General features: G+C 44.3%; 1 protein-coding gene across 1 annotated transcript in view; it reads left to right on the top strand.

Moving 5' to 3' along the window:
• Window positions 1-13226, top strand: part of LOC117482871 (retinoic acid receptor beta-like) — a 74640-nt gene that overhangs the window by 38655 nt on the left and 22759 nt on the right.

The raw sequence follows: 13226 nt of genomic DNA, 5'->3' as shown, positions 1-13226 counted from the left end.
CCGTCGGCCCCCACCGCGGAGAATAAACAGAAGTGCAGCCATGACAACCATTCTTCTTCGCTGCTTTTGTGGAGGAAGTTGCTGCTTTTGTGGAGGAAGTTACAGCGCCACGTACAGGTTCGGCATATGTACTGCAGCTTTTCCAGCGGTTGGATGTAAACGGAGCCGTCTCGTGGAGCTTGACACAATCCGGTGTATATTGCGTGTGGGCGGAAGGTTTTTTGCGGTTGCGTTTGCGTTACTCCGATGCGTTTTGCCGTATGTGTTCCCGTGGAGCCGGGGCCTAAGAAGTCAACATCTACTGTAGCACAAATTTAATTTAATTTTTATTTGTTCCACTCATGGTACGCAAAACCCAATGTACAATAAATTGCCAACAAAACATGTCTCTACAAACACACCATTGAGCGAAAAGGAGCAGGGAGAAGAAACAAATCTTATATGACTTGCCCCTTTCTAAAAAAAAAACAAAATAAATACAAATAGATGGTCTGCCCTTCATAATCTTTTTTTCTTCTTTTTTTTTTCACAGCCAAACATAACAGTATCTTAGGATACTAAGAGAAGCACAAAAATACTTATTTCCCACTTGATGGTTAACGGAAAGAAACAAAACAACAACAAAAAACAACAACACCAAAACATCACATGTATAAGGAAAAGGAAAAGTGCAACACCCTCATCTGAGTCCTACTGGAGAAGAAGGTGGAAAGCGGCGCATAATAATAATAATAATAACAATGGGACCTGCAAATGAAGAACAGACATCACATCAAAGACATCACAAATATTTAGCAATGCAGGACCAGAGTACATAGACTTATTCACATTCTGCTTCATATAGTCCCATCTTTCTTCATTTATACAATTCTTTAGATCCTTCTGTTGAGAATTCCACCATTTTACACCAACCACCGAAATACACATTTACTTAAAGGTGGGGTAGGTAAGTTTGAGAAACCGGCTCGAGATACACTTTTTGTTATATTCCATGGAATGCTCTTAACATCCCGATAGCAATAAATATCTTAAGTGCTTTGACAAAAAATCCATAAAAAAATATCATCTGTGGAAGCTGTAGTACTGTAAAAAGCACGACCAATCATTTTAGCCGGCCCGGCTAAAATGATTGGATGGCCTACCTGCCTGTCAGCCTTCCATCTGTGCACAAACTTATCTCGTGCCCTCATTTGTCATGTGCGCGTTCGTGTCTGTTGGAGGAGGGGCTCTGTAAGGAAGTGGCAGATTTTCTCCGGCTGTGTATTTTCAAATTCTAGCGCACTCGAGCTGGTTTCTCTAAAATGACCTACCCCAACTTTAAGAGTAGTCCTTGCATAAGGATGCTTAAAATTACATTTCCTTCTGTGGTCTTCCTAGTCTGATCCAAAAACAAACAACTGTTGTAAATTAAACATTATTAGCAACTTATATTTGCTGCTTTTTCTCTTTTATTCTGAGACCATTGGTCACAGAAAGAAAGCTCTTTGCATATGCATCTTTTAAGGAAACTGGGACGGACATAGTTTTCTGTTTTCTGAAGTACATGATCCTACTGTAGATTCTAAGTTAAAGAGGAGTCTGTAAGCAATGCATGAGTCACAGGAGTTAAGCCAACAATCCGACAGATAACAGCACTAAAAGAGTCCTTTCATTCATTTCAATATGACAATAAGATCACAAATGCCAACACAGATGGATTAAACGCACGATTTTCCTTCAAAAAAGTGAATAGTGTGCAGATTTTGGCACCTTCGAAGCCTTCAAAGCCATTGATATAAGATTCAAACTGGAATTCCTGCATCACATTTCATTATATCACCACCACTTCTCGCCCTTATTTTCATTTCGGGGACCAAGAAGTCAAGATTTGAAACAGAAAACCGAGCTCAAAGCCAAACAGCCACCAGTAAACATTAAACATTTTTCCCGTGTTAGTCATGAGTGCAGATCACAGACAACATAATGAGAGTCCCTGCACCGGATGGGCTCCTTCTGCCCTCTTTTTTTGGAGATAAAAGCCTCCCAGCATCCCAAAAACTCAGCAGAGCAGAGAACAGAATCACCATGCAGCACCTAGAGGCAGAAACAGACACAAAGAGGAAGAGAGGACGAGAGACAGAGGGTCAGACATCGCTCGTTCACTAAAGGAGGCGTCGCTGTGAGCGTGTGTTTAACAGCGGGATGAAATCCTCTCAACGACCCTTCATCTTCACACACACTCCACACACACTCATTCACAGCCTCACAGCCTGAAGTAGTCACTCAGCGGAGGGTTAAACACACTCCAAGTCAGTGCAAAACACACACACTTCTCTGCTGTAAGTGTTGGATTAGGATGAGGTGGTTTGTGCATGAGGAGCTCTTTTGTTTTCAAGTCTTAACGCTGATTTGAAATAGATTTTAATAGAGTTTGTCAACTGATATTTGGAAAACATTTATTCATCATCATCAGCATCATAAGTTAAAGCACACGTTAGATGCAAGTAAATGTAAGCAGCATGTTTGTGCTATGAATACATCAGACTTAAAGCACTTTAAATTCACATTGTCAAAAAACGTATTGATTCTAAAGCCCTCAAGGTTATAAACATCACCAAGCCGATTTTGGCCGTCGATGGATGTCAGGCCGACGATGAGCGTCCTGTCGCCCGACTCAGATTGGTGTGTCCCGCACCGTCGTGTATTTTCGGCCGAAAACCTCCCGATTCAACATGTCGAATCGAGAGGCAATCGGCCAAAGGCTGTCGGTCAAAAAAATCACTCTGATTGGCTGTTCAGCTCGCGAATCAGTGCATGAGAAGCGAAACGGAAGTGAGGGACCCAAACAAACGATTAAGAAGGCAAATCTGAGATTTCATTTACCTCCAGCTCTCGACACAGGTTGGGGAAAGCCCCATGAGCTTCTCGCTGTAGAGTGAAAATGGAACGCACACGCTATTTGTTGTTTGTTTATATCACGCAGTCTGTTCTTCTTCTCTCGGTGTATCACGCAGTCTGTCTTCCGGTTGTTGCCTCTTTTGAATGACGAATACACACTACCGCTGCCTGCTGGTAAGGAGAGTTATTGCCACTCACGCATGCGCAGTTCGTACGTGCTTCTTGGCCGTCGGCTGAAGTCTTTGAGGTGTGTTCCAGTGCGACACATGGCCAAGACGCAGGAGACGTGAGGCGACACAACAATCGGGTCCGTCTGTGTGAGTTCTTTGGTGTCAGCTTGGTGTGTCCCTACCTTAAAACCACAAAGGAGTCTTTAGAAGTCAGGGAGTAAAGGCATGTTGACACAGACAACAGCAACATATTAAAAAAGACAGCCCTAATAAAAAAAAAATGTAAGCAACATTTTAACATTTGCAGAGTTTTGGTATCTTATAAGCCTAATGAATCTAATACTCAAACTTGACTTTGTTCATCACATTTCATCATATCTTTCTCATGGACAACCGCACTGTTACAAAAGACACCCTTAATTAATTTTAATAAAACAATAGTTTGATAAGTGCCAACACGAAGGAGAGAAACTTCGGGTCTCCAGATAAAAAATAAGTAATTTTGCAGCGTTTGTTGGACCTGATAAGCCATCAAACTCATTGATGTTGAGCTCAAACTGGACTTCCTAGATCCTAGTTCATCATATCGTTCACACCAATGGAGCCTCTTGTCCTGTTGTTCACCACAGGGAGCAAGAAGTCACATATTTAACACAGAAAACAGACTTTAAGGAGCATAACAGACACTTATAGAGCAGTAAAGATCAAACTCAGTCAGTGATCGCAGACATAATGAGTGGTTCTTTCCTCTCCTCTAAAAAGCTCCACCGCCTCTTGTCCAATATATCATGGGGATGTATCTGCTCATGCTCGCTGTAATTGGCTCTGGGAGTGCGCTGGTAATTGATTGCTGTGTGTGTGTGTGTGTGTGTGTGTGTGTGTGTGTGTGTGTGTGTGTGTATGTGTGTGTGTGTGTGTGTGTGTGTGTGTGTGTGTGTGTGTGTGTGTGTGTGTGTGTGTGTGTGTGTGTGTGTGTGTGTGTGTGTGTGTGTAGGGGGGAGGTTGCTGTCTTCCTAAATCACATCCTTTCAGTGTGGACCCCCCCTATCCAGACGCAGTTTGTCAGCCCACAATGACAAATGACACTCAGACACATGTGAACAGATTGTGGACCATCCCCCTTTTTCTATACAATTATCTGAACTATCCCCCGCGCCTCGAGGGTTAAAGTGTTTTTCTGTTGTGTGTATAGCGAGGGATGGAGTTAGTTACACAATCAACACAAGCAACATCTTCAGCTGGGACTACGGATGGAAACTAGCTCAAAGCTCAAATCCGGCATGTTTACGTTTTTAAAGCATTATTTGTTTTAAATGTTCATCAATGTGCACTGTCCCTCTTCAAATAAACGATTAAATGAAAAAACTTGACAACACATGCAGCATTTAGAGAACATTCAGCAACTTGAGGAGACATGCGCAGCGTTTACTAAAAGCTGCAGAAACCAAACGCTGCAAGAAGCTCAAAACACAACGGAGACCAGGGGACACTAAAGAGTGACGCACACAGCTGGGAGACCAGGGGACACTAAAGAGTGACGCACACAGCTGGGAGACCAGGGGACACTAAAGAGTGACGCACACAGCTGGGAGACCAGGGGACACTAAAGAGTGACGCACACAGCTGGGAGACCAGGGGACACTAAAGAGTGACGCACACAGCTGGGAGACCAGGGGACATTAAAGAGTGACGCACACAGCTGGGAGACCAGGGGACACTAAAGAGTGACGCACACAGCTGGGAGACCAGGGGACACTAAAGAGTGACGCACACAGCTGGGAGACCAGGGGACACTAAAGAGTGACGCACACAGCTGGGAGACCAGGGGACACTAAAGAGTGACGCACACAGCTGGGAGACCAGGGGACACTAAAGAGTGACGCACACAGCTGGGAGACCAGGGGACACTAAAGAGTGACGCACACAGCTGGGAGACCAGGGGACACTAAAGAGTGACGCACACAGCTGGAGACCAGGGGACACTAAAGAGTGACGCACACAGCTGGGAGGGAGCGCTTGGTGACGTTCAGGATCATAAAGCTGAACAACTGTCTCTGTTGTTGGAAATGTACCTAAATGTTTGATGGTCTTATTTTAACAATGTGGTCACATGACTCCTTCTGATGTTACTGCAGATCTGCTGTAAGCTAGCTAGCTAACGTAGCTAACCTAGTCATGTCACATATACTGACAAAACCCTTATGAAACAGACTAACTCTGACACCATAAGCCATCATGCAGACATCACTGGTTTTTGAAGATTACCATTGCCACGTATGAAGTGAGAAATCCCAGTAAATCCCAGGGGGTTGAAGAGCTCGACGAAAACACTCGTGAAAAGTGATGTTTAACTCAGTTAATGGGGCTCATTCACTGGCGCTTCCACAAACAACAACCAACATAATTGTTACATTAAAATGAAGTAGCCTACATTATTCAAGTTTACATTAACTTTGGATAATAACACGGGAGAAATGAGCGGAAGCGCTCTCTTTTCCTCTCTCCCCCTCTCTCTCTCCTGACAGCCTGTCAGTATCTCATGCAGCTCACTGATCCAGTAATGAGTGACAGTGAAGAATAAATATATTTATAACTAGTTCCAAAGGTAGATCAAATAGCTAAGTGTGTTAGGTCTAACTCTTGTGTGTTCTGCTCCGCTCACCGGTCCGTCACAGCGGGTGGAGCTGCAGGATTTCTGCTTCACACACGTTGCAAACCGCTATTTTATTGTCATTTTCGGACACCTTAAAATACTGCCAGACTGGTGAAGCGATTTTGGCGAGCTTGTTTTGCCGCACACAGAGAAAAGTGTCATGTATGTTACGTCTCGCGATCAGCCTTTTTAGAGAGCACCGATCGATCGGCAGAGTGAGTATCGGCCGATATCGATCGCCACGCAAAGACTGCGGTATTTTTACAGCTCCTTATGGGTAATGCAATTTGTGAAGTGCTTTCCTCTGTGGTGAAACGATCAGCACTGCATTACGGAGGAAAGCGGCAGAAAGTCGCCTGGAGTTAAAGAGAGTGGGGCTGCGTTGCGTGCATGGCTTCCTTCTGCAGGTAACGGGGAGACGCGCTCTGGCGGCGGTCTCGTTCAGGATCCGAAAATAAAATAAATATTTTGTACACTTATTCCACTTATTCCTAGTGTGCCACTGGTTACGGTGCCGCGTGCCATTGGTGGCACGCGTGCCAGGGGTTGCCGACCCCTGCCCTAGAGTCTGCTCTACTGTCTGTCCCAGTTGATGTGGTGGGAAGTCTTCAACATATACATACTGCCATGGGCGTAGGAAGCATCCTCAATGTGGGTGGGACAATTTGACAGGGGGTGTGGGCAGGTGGTGGACCCAGAATTTTTTTTAAATGTTGAAGTTAAAAGCATCAATCTGGTGCACTTTGAGAGCAAAATGAAGAGATCTATGGATACATCTCTCAACACCCATATGAAACAGACCTGTACACAGATTTACTTTTTCTTTATGCATATTTTACAAATCACTCCCCTTCCAAGCGGTATTTTTGTGTTACTGTCCTATAGTATGAGTTGGAATTATTTCATACCTGTTTTTCTCTTGTTTTTTATAACTATAATGATCATATAAAGGTGTTCCTCGCAAATACTTGTTTACATAAATGATTACCCAACCGTTTGAGACCCACTACTTAGACTAAAGTGAACTATCTAAACCCTCAGAGAGTCCTTCACCTCAATGAGCTGTAGTTATCAGCCTCTCAGTCTGACAGGAGAGGACTCTCCCTCCACCTCTCAGAGAGTCCTTCACCTCACTGAGCTGTAGTTATCAGCCTCTCAGCCTGACAGGAGAGGACTCTCCCTCCACCTCTCAGAGAGTCCTTCACCTCACTGAGCTGTAGTTATCAGCCTCTCAGTCTGACAGGAGAGGACTCTCCCTCCACCTCTCAGAGAGTCCTTCACCTCACTGAGCTGTAGTTATCAGAGCCTCTCAGTCTGACAGGAGAGAGCTCTCCCTCCACCTCTCAGAGTCCTTCACCTCACTGAGCTGTAGTTATCAGCCTCTCAGTCTGACTGGAGAGGACTCTCCCTCCACCTCTCAGAGAGTCCTTCACCTCACTGAGCTGTAGTTATCAGAGCCTCTCAGTCTGACAGGAGAGGACTCTCCCTCCACCTCTCAGAGAGTCCTTCACCTCACTGAGCTGTAGTTATCAGCCTCTCAGCCTGACAGGAGAGGACTCTCCCTCCACCTCTCAGAGAGTCCTTCACCTCACTGAGCTGTAGTTATCAGCCTCTCAGTCTGACAGGAGAGGACTCTCCCTCCACCTCTCAGAGAGTCCTTCACCTCACTGAGCTGTAGTTATCAGAGCCTCTCAGTCTGACAGGAGAGAGCTCTCCCTCCACCTCTCAGAGTCCTTCACCTCACTGAGCTGTAGTTATCAGCCTCTCAGTCTGACTGGAGAGGACTCTCCCTCCACCTCTCAGAGAGTCCTTCACCTCACTGAGCTGTAGTTATCAGAGCCTCTCAGTCTGACAGGAGAGGACTCTCCCTCCACCTCTCAGAGAGTCCTTCACCTCACTGAGCTGTAGTTATCAGCCTCTCAGTCTGACAGGAGAGGACTCTCCCTCCACCTCTCAGAGAGTCCTTCACCTCACTGAGCTGTAGTTATCAGCCTCTCAGCCTGACTGGAGAGGACTCTCCCTCCACCTCTCAGAGAGTCCTTCACCTCACTGAGCTGTAGTTATCAGCCTCTCAGTCTGACTGGAGAGGACTCTCCCTCCACCTCTCAGAGAGTCCTTCACCTCACTGAGCTGTAGTTATCAGAGCCTCTCAGTCTGACAGGAGAGAGCTCTCCCTCCACCTCTCAGAGTCCTTCACCTCACTGAGCTGTAGTTATCAGCCTCTCAGTCTGACAGGAGAGGACTCTCCCTCCACCTCTCAGAGAGTCCTTCACCTCACTGAGCTGTAGTTATCAGCCTCTCAGTCTGACAGGAGAGGACTCTCCCTCCACCTCTCAGAGTCCTTCACCTCACTGAGCTGTAGTTATCAGCCTCTCAGTCTGACAGGAGAGGACTCTCCCTCCACCTCTCAGAGAGTCCTTCACCTCACTGAGCTGTAGTTATCAGCCTCTCAGTCTGACAGGAGAGGACTCTCCCTCCACCTCTCAGAGAGTCCTTCACCTCACTGAGCTGTAGTTATCAGCCTCTCAGTCTGACAGGAGAGGACTCTCCCTCCACCTCTCAGAGTCCTTCACCTCACTGAGCTGTAGTTATCAGCCTCTCAGTCTGACAGGAGAGGACTCTCCCTCCACCTCTCAGAGAGTCCTTCACCTCACTGAGCTGTAGTTATCAGCCTCTCAGTCTGACAGGAGAGGACTCTCCCTCCACCTCTCAGAGAGTCCTTCACCTCACTGAGCTGTAGTTATCAGCCTCTCAGTCTGACAGGAGAGGACTCTCCCTCCACCTCTTTAATAACAGCGCCTTATATCCGGGTGCTAGTGGAGCGCGCTCGTGAACTGTTAGCGCCGGAACCTCGCGGTCGGGAAACTGTGGCGCGCATCATTTTACAACTAAAGACACAGCTAAACAAAAAACGCAGCATGTGTACGGCTCATGTGTACGGCTCTGAGAAGCTGCCTTGGTACAAAGTAACAGTGAAAACATGGTACGGAGTCTCATTGATTTGGGCATTCCTCAATAAGCAAGTGGAATGGATTTGATAATGAAGCACTGACACAGCGCTATACAGAGAGTGGCGAGTGGACAGACCGATGCACGGACTTTCCGCATAGTAAAAGGTGGGGGGGACTTGTCCCACCCTCATATAATGGCTGCGACGCCCATGCATACTGCCTTATAACGCACATATAGGTCACAGATGTAGGTCACATTGTATGGAGTGATTACTGTCAGCACTCTGACGGTAATCAGGCCACGGCTGACCAGAACACTCAGTCTAAATCTCTGAAACTGAACATCATATTGACTCATATTGTCTTTTTAAAGCTGTGAGTTGCTCCGATAATGAAGATGCAGAGATTTGGTTGTCAGATGTCCCCACATGTCAACGTAAACACACACAGCATAGGGACTCAGTGGATTTGACTGATGTGGCTGTACATTTTATTTAATGACATATTTCTAAAGGCGTCCAATTATATAAATGATATTATATTATATATTTATTGAGTTGTGTGCATCTGTTGAAGGATACAAAGCGTTGTTGGCAAAGCATATGTGACATTTGAGGTTGACTCTCATCTGGGTTTAATGCCTGATTATGGGGATAAGCACTTTAATCTATAGACCATAACATAACCCCTCTGACCGCCAACACTGTGAGTCTAGAGTAGACCATGGATGTATAATAAGAACTGGATACAGCGTCAGAGGCGGGGTCTCGGTCTTTCCTATGAGAGCTGCTCATAGAGTGCCACAGTGACGAGTCCTAAAACCCGGAAGCAAACTCTTTCCGGTTCCTTCGACAAAAACGCAATGCAATTTCTCCATAGGATTTTGGAAAATAGCTGGAAATAAGGTCTGTGGTTGACACACATTTAAGAGACGGATCACGTTTTGTTCAGCCGGATAATCTCCACATGTCTACCCTACTTTTATCATTTTCGAATCATAAATCTAGTCGCCAGAAGCAAAATGCTAACGTTATGCTATAAAGGAACTACAGCAGGGTCGCTGCTTCAACGTCACGCCAACTTAAGATCCATATTCAAACATACAGACTCTAAATGGTACGAGTTGAAGCGTTTGTTTGAACAGTTTGCAGGAGGCAGGTACTTGCTTTCAAGCAGAACAGGGCAAACAAACTTAGAGGAGTGTTTACGTGTTCGGCGTAATGACGTACAACGTCCTCCACAACTTCTGTAGTCCTATTCAGCCACTTGGTAACAACCATCGTTTTTCAGACACGTCAACTCTTCAGAAATCACCAGTGGGGTCACTGCTGATGGATTTAATGTCCTAGAACAAAACGTGATCCGTCTCTTCAATGTGTCTCAACCACAGACCTTATTTCCAGATATTTTCCTAAACCCTATGGAGAAATTGCATTGCTTTTTTGTCGAAGGAACCGGAAGTGGTAAAATGCTAACTTACTTCCGGGTTTTAGGATGCGTCACTGTGGCGCATGAGGACAAAATGGCCCAACTTTTGAGAGAGCGAAACATCACAGATTACCCATCATGCCTGGCTGTCAGAGCAGAAGTACCCGTATGTGCGCTCATAGAGCATGCGCAGTTGAGTTGCCCCTTAAGCCCCGCCCCCCGAGCTCCCACTCTCAGATGCGCGTTCATAACGCCGAGGAAAATAACTCTCAGAATAACGTTATTAGCACATTTTACAACTTCAGGACCGAATGTTTTTAATAAGGGCTACACAAATGTTCATACTGGGTAGTTTATTTGGTTAAAAAAAAATTATCCAACGATTTACAGACGTCTCTTTCCCAATGTTAGTCAATGGGAAAAAGTGTTTCTGGGCCCAGGGACTGATACGGAAGTGTAGTACCGCCGTTTGGACACAACGAATATTTTCATCAGAGCCCGGCGCACTTCCTGGGGGCTTGGTCTAGACTTGATGCTGTGGCTAGGTAGAATAGCAGCTAGATGTTAGCATTAGCATCAGGAGCTATAGACAGTGTAAACAAGAAAACGTAACAATATAACGTTTAACTTGTCTAAATCCCAATATAACAAAGGTGTAAGTTACATAACAAACTTAATAAACTAAGTCTATGCTAATATACTTCTACTCTATTACATTTTAGGCGCCAATATTGTACCTTTTACTCCACTACATTTATTTGACAGCTTTTGTTAAGAGTAACTTTTTTGAGTTTAGGATATAAGCTAATTCGTAATATAAGTCAATTATTAAATACACTTTGACACATATTTATATGTTAAGATATCCAGCAGCAGTATATAAAGTTATTCAAATTAGCTCTACATTTACCAGTTGTGATAAAAAACATGAATATTCATAACAGTATACCAGGCAGTGTTTCCGCCAGACCAGGGCTGAGAGGGCGTCCACCCCGAGAGCGGGGGGGGTACTTGAATTTTGACTTGAGCCGTCCCTTATAGATACTGTCTTTTTACGTTAGTGAGCCGGATCATTTGGCTCGGCTCTCTTAAAGCGCCGGCTCCCAAACGGCTCTTCATGTTACCACAGTTTACCACAGAGCCTCAGTTTCGCCGCTGCGAGGCTCTGGTGCTCGCAGCTCACGCGCGTGCTCCACTAGCACCGCTCATCGCGTCCAAACTTTTTCTTAACTCTGAGTACTTCTTCCTCCACTGCTTTTAACCGAAACCATGATCTGTTCTCAACATAAACCTAATCAAGGAGTACTGTGATTTGACTTGCACCACATTTGTAACGGCAAGAACGACCCTATGTCTATCGGACTCCTCTGCACATTAGAAACTGTTGCAAAGAGCTATCAAAAGCAGTCAAAAGTAACACCAATGTGTCCTTTTTTCAAATCCAGACTAAAAACGCATCTATTTGCTGCTGCTTTCAATGGAGCTGCTCATACTCACACTACAGTATGCCTTTTAGTCATGTATTCTGTACCTGCTGTGTTTATTTATTTATTTTCATTATCTTTGCTTTTTATGCCTGTTTTTAAATTCCATTTAATAATGTATTTATGCTGTATTGCCTTGCCTTGCCTTGCCTTGCCTTGCCTTGCCTTGCCTTGCCTTGCCTTGCCTTGCCTTGCCTTGCCTTGCCTTGCCTTGCCTTGCCTTGCCTTGCCTTGCCTTGCCTTGCCTTGCCTTGCCTATTGAGACGTTTAATGTCTTAGCGTCCAACTTTAGCGATAGGTCTTGGATGTGTGTAGCCCAGTTTATCACGAAGACCGATATAGTTTGTTGTAAAAGTGAAAAACGTGTATTATATGTTACTGTCAGTGGTAAAACATTGTAGAGAGAACAGCTGTGATCCACATCCTGTATGGAGAGCGGTGGATTTATCTCTCATCACACATCAGTGCTTGAGTCTGAGAGATTAGAGAGTATAGATTACTTCAGGATAAAAATAGTCCTCATTTATCCATGAACACAGAAATATCTCTCTATGGTGTTGACAAGCTGAATGACTGTATCGTATCATAGAGATAACTCAGATATGAATAATTGATTATTTGATTTAGGTTGATAAACAACAGCTAATTTGTTCATAAACATGCATTGATTTCAGACGTTGTGTTTGATTGCCAGCTGCCACTTATTCCTACATTTCCACCTGTCAATCATTAGAAAAGCAGGAAACCATCAACCTGACACGTACTCATCCTCCCTTTGAACGCTTGAAGATTAAGAAAAATAATGATTGACAGCTGCCATGCAAAATGATACCCATTGATTTCTTGTTTTCACCAACGATAGTTTTTTTAGGTAAGAAGGAGAGAAGGGTTTAAGATCAAAAAAGTGAATTCATATCAAGGTCCACAAATTGTTTGTCCAACGCAAGGACGTTTGAGGAACCTTAAATAAAGCATGGATATCATATAATAGAATTTAGATATTTATATTGTCTTATATTAGATTATTACATGTTATTGGCTCATTGATCCCAATTAGCTATTACCTATTAAAACTCTTAGAAGATGTTGTTACATGTGTTCAGCTTCTGGATTGGTTCAGTTGACTCTTAAGTCAAACTGAAAATGTATATTTTTGTGGTCTAATGTATTGTTGTGTTGTCTCTCTGACATTTAAAACCAAAACCTACACCTCACATACGTTTCATTTTAGACTCAACTTCAACTACATAATAAAACTTCCCAAATAGCTCAGAGAAAAGTGTAATTAATTGATTCGGTCAAATAATGAATTGCGCCTCAAATCCGAAAATTCATTTTTAAAGCACTTGAGTTCCCAGACTTTGTTTTTCCTCAGTTTGGAGACTCTGCCGGTGGCACTGAGCTGTCAGAGTCTCAGCTGCAAACTTTCTGTCCTTATATAAGGTCTGACAACTCGCTGCAGCTCTTAAAAAGTACCCCGAGAAATGTGCTTACTCGCAGCAAAGTTCCTCCAGTTGTCTGACGATCAGAGGTGGGAAGTAGTGGAGTACAAATACTTCGTTACTGTACTTAAGTACATTTTTCTGGTATCAGTTCTTTACTCCACTACTTATTTTTCTGACGACTTTTTACTTTGACTTCTTACATTTTGAACCCAAATACC

The sequence above is a fragment of the Trematomus bernacchii genome, unplaced genomic scaffold, assembly GCF_902827165.1.
Source record: "Trematomus bernacchii unplaced genomic scaffold, fTreBer1.1, whole genome shotgun sequence".
In the NCBI taxonomy this organism is placed as follows: domain Eukaryota; kingdom Metazoa; phylum Chordata; class Actinopteri; order Perciformes; family Nototheniidae; genus Trematomus; species Trematomus bernacchii.
This window is presented reverse-complemented; position numbering and strand designations above follow the sequence as displayed.